At 38.7% G+C, this 3,990-nt stretch overlaps 1 protein-coding gene and 1 long non-coding RNA gene across 2 annotated transcripts in view; both read right to left on the bottom strand.

Annotated features, from left to right (window-relative positions):
- Positions 1-3,990, bottom strand: part of LOC114559275 (uncharacterized) — a 58,430-nt gene that overhangs the window by 22,159 nt on the left and 32,281 nt on the right. The gene's annotated exons all lie outside the window — the stretch shown is intronic.
- Positions 104-2,963, bottom strand: LOC114559277 (uncharacterized). Its single transcript, XR_003693048.1, has 3 exons — positions 2,811-2,963; positions 1,702-1,742; positions 104-906 (listed from the first exon to the last, which is right to left on the bottom strand). It is a non-coding gene; the product is annotated as an uncharacterized LOC114559277 (long non-coding RNA).

Consider the following 3,990-nt stretch of genomic DNA (forward strand, 5'->3'; position numbering starts at 1 on the left):
ATGAACTCTTACTGTACTAAAGAATCAGAAATCAACATGAGAAAGAAAATAGAAGATTTAATAAGTTTCATGCACAAGCTAAGCTACCTAGCATCTGTTTACTTTAGCATTACATTATTACAAAAATATCCTTTAAATGACATGACTTGGTACATACTTAATTATATTACAACATTACAACATTCATGACTATCCACAGTAACTTTACTGCAGATCTGTTTTCTGTAAAGTCAAAGTTAACCTTATTATAAGGTAAATGTGCAGATGTATACATGAATGAATGAAAATAAGTTGCAGCACACAGACTAGTTGTTAGACAGAGATTATCATTTCACCAAACATCTACAGCCACTGACTGCCAGCTGGAGCTGTTACAGAGCTGACTGATGAAGTGCTGTTACACAGAAATGTGGAACATGATGGTTGATATATCTGCTGTCGGCCCGGACCCAAACTAACCTTAACTTTGCTTAAGATGATATATAAATAATAAAAATAACTCCTATTATAGAAGATCATATTATATATAACATGTCACAATGGACCATGTAAAAAGAAACTCCATTGACTACAAATGTACGGTGGCCCAGAGAGGTCAACTAAATGCAAGCCAAGAAAACACATGCAAATAAAACACAGTGTGAAGAAGTAACACTCCAGCAAAATGAGAAACACATTCTCCAGTTTAACAACAGACACATGGGAGTAAGAACTGCACTGAAGATACAGGAACACTGAGTACAACCTGGACCCTGAGGCACAGTTCCAGATTCCAGCTCATCTAGGTTGTATTTATAGATGCAGATGAGTAGGTCTGGTCCTGATCCCTGCTGGCTGGATGAGGCTCTGGTGCGTGGAGTCGTTGAAGGTGGAATCTGGAGAAAAGTTCACATAGTCTGGGACAACCTGAGGAAACCACATGAAGTACACATGAAACACAGTTATAGACCTTGAAATTACCTTTTTCAGAGACTATACATACTTTATTTATGTATCTTAACTTATTTCAGTCTTAGAGCCGCTGCAACTCTTGAATTTCTCCTCTGGAGATCAATAACGATTTATCTTAAATCTAATGCTGTTCAATCTGAATACTGAAGTCTCTGTTTCGAAACTACTGAGTTTATGACCTTTAATCATTGATATTTGTCAGATCGATCTCAGTTTGTTCAAGTTAACAATGAATCCTTCAAGCTCGCTAAATTAGCCATTATTCCACAAGGCTCTGTGCTTGGACCACTTCTCCTTTTATATGCTTTGGGTAGGCAATATTAGATGGACACACTCTATTAACTTCCACTGTTATGTACATGATACCCAGTTATATCTATCAATCAAGCCAAATGAAACCAATCAGTGCATTTGGTCTGCGTAAATAAAAGTGAGAAGCTACCTGAATAATTTGTATAATGCTTTATAAGAAAAAGAGGAAGAGGCAAAAGATTGAGATATTCCATATTTACACCTCTTCTCTTCATTCATATATTCAGTGAAATGCTTGTACTGCTGTCTTTCTAAAGAAGAACAGATGCAACACTAGCAGCTGAGGACTAAACACAGTTCAGTACAGAAAGGGTCAGCATGAGATCTGGCTCATTTTCATAGATAATCTCATCTATCTTCTATCAATGCCATCTCTAATGATTATCATGTGGATTGGTACATGTTAGTCAACAGAGAGGAAACTAAGAGTTAAATCACCTCCATGTTTATGCTGTCTGAGTTTCCTCCGGTGTTCAAACCTGTGAAGTAAACAAAATATTGTTTTTATTAAAATGAGTAATTATAGATTCAGATGAGTAATTATAGAGGCAGATGAGTAATTATAGAGGCAGATGAGTAATTATAGAGGCAGATGAGTAATTATAGATGCAGATGAGTAATTATAGAGTCAGATGAGTAACTATAGAGGCAGATGAGTAATTATAGAGGCAGATGAGTAACTATAGAGGCAGATGAGTAATTATAGATGCAGATGAGTAATTATAGAGGCAGATGAGTAATTATAGATGCAGATGAGTAATTATAGAGGCAGATGAGTAATTATAGAGGCAGATGAGTAACTATAGAGGCAGATGAGTAATTATAGATGCAGATGAGTAATTATAGAGGCAGATGAGTAATTATAGATGCAGATGAGTAATTATAGAGGCAGAAGAGGCAGATGAGTAATTATAGAGGCAGATGAGTAATTATAGAGGCAGATGAGTAATTATAGATGCAGATGAGTAATTATAGAGGCAGATGAGTAATTATAGATGCAGATGAGTAATTATAGATGCAGATGAGTAATTATAGAGGCAGATGAGTAATTATAGAGGCAGATGAGTAATTATAGAGGCAGAAGAGGCAGATGAGTAATTATAGAGGCAGATGAGTAATTATAGAGGCAGAAGAGGCAGATGAGTAATTATAGAGGCAGATGCAGTGAGTTATAGAGGCAGATGAGTAATTATAGAGGCAGATGAGTAATTATAGAGGCAGATGAGTAATTATAGAGGCAGATGAGGTTAGAAGGTCACTGAAACAGCCAATGATAAAACACCAACCCCACTTGAACACACTAACTCTAACTCTGGTAATCAGAATGGATCCTGGTAGTAACCTAACCTGCAAACACCATCAAACTATATTTATAATGTTGTATTTGCCTGCCACTCAAACTTCTTACAACACGTCATTACATGAGTTCCAGAGAACATCATCAGAGGAACTACTGTGAGACCAACATGATGTGTGGTTGAAATGGTTCAAACCTAGCGGTGAGAAAAGGGAAGTTTGTTGTTGCTGAGTTGTTCCTGTTTCCTCACCATCAGGTTTACACTTCCTCTGAATACAGACGATGGTCAGCACCAGCCCAGAGAGGACGACAATGATAACAACAGTGATGACCACATACAGCAGCACACCTCCTACTAGGAAGAAAGTATCATAAGAACATAATGGGAAAATGCACAGGTACAATAAATCATATATTCACAAGTAGTCTTTATACAATCTATGTTTCCACTACATTGGAACTAACACATTTACTCAAGCAGCAAAGTTCTCCCACACAAGCTCTCTCTCTTTGTTTGTTTGTTTGTTTGTTTGTTTGTTTGTTTGTTTGTTTGTTTGTTTGTTTGTTTGTTTGTTTGTTTGTTTGCCAACCACCAGATTCACAGTGTGTGAAAAGAGTTTTTTTTTTGTTTTTTTGTTGTATGTATGTTGTGTGTGTGTGTTGTATGTGTTGTGTGTTGTGTGTGTTGTGTGTGTGTGTGTGTTGTGTGTTGTGTGTGTGTGTGTGTGTGTTGTGTGTTTTGTGTGTAATGTTGTGTGTGTGTGTCTGTCTGTGTGTGTGTGTGTGTGTGTGTGTGTTTTTGTGTGTGTTTGTGTGTGTTGTGTGTGTCTGTGTGTGTGTGTGTTGTGTGTGTGTACATGTGTGTGTGTGTGTGTCTGTGTGTGTGTGTCTGGTGTGTGTGTCAGTGTGTACATGTACCTCTAGGTGATGTGTCTCAGTGTGTGTGTGTGTGTCTCAGTGTGTACATGTACCTCTGGGTGTGGTGTCTCAGTGTGTGTACATGTACCTCTATGTACCTCAGTGTGTACATGTACCTCTGGGTGATGGTGTCTCAGTGTGTACATGTACCTCTGGGTGATGGTGTCTGTCTCAGTGTGTACATGTACCCTCTGGGTGATGGTGTCTCAGTGTGTACATGTACCTCTGGGTGATGGTGTCTCAGTGTGTGTACCTCATGTGTCTCACCCTCTAGGTGATGGTGTCTCAGTGTGTACATGTACCTCTGGGTGTCTCAGGTGTCTCAGGTGTGTCTCATGTGTACATGTACCTCTGGGTGATGGTGTCTCAGTGTGTACATGTACCTCTGGGTGATGGTGTCTCAGTGTGTACATGTACCTCTAGGTGATGGTGTCTCAGTGTGTACATGTACCTCTGGGTGATGGTGTCTCAGTGTGTACATGTACCTCTGGGTGATGGTGTCTCAGTGTGTA

This window comes from Perca flavescens, chromosome 7 (assembly GCF_004354835.1).
Source record: "Perca flavescens isolate YP-PL-M2 chromosome 7, PFLA_1.0, whole genome shotgun sequence".
In the NCBI taxonomy this organism is placed as follows: domain Eukaryota; kingdom Metazoa; phylum Chordata; class Actinopteri; order Perciformes; family Percidae; genus Perca; species Perca flavescens.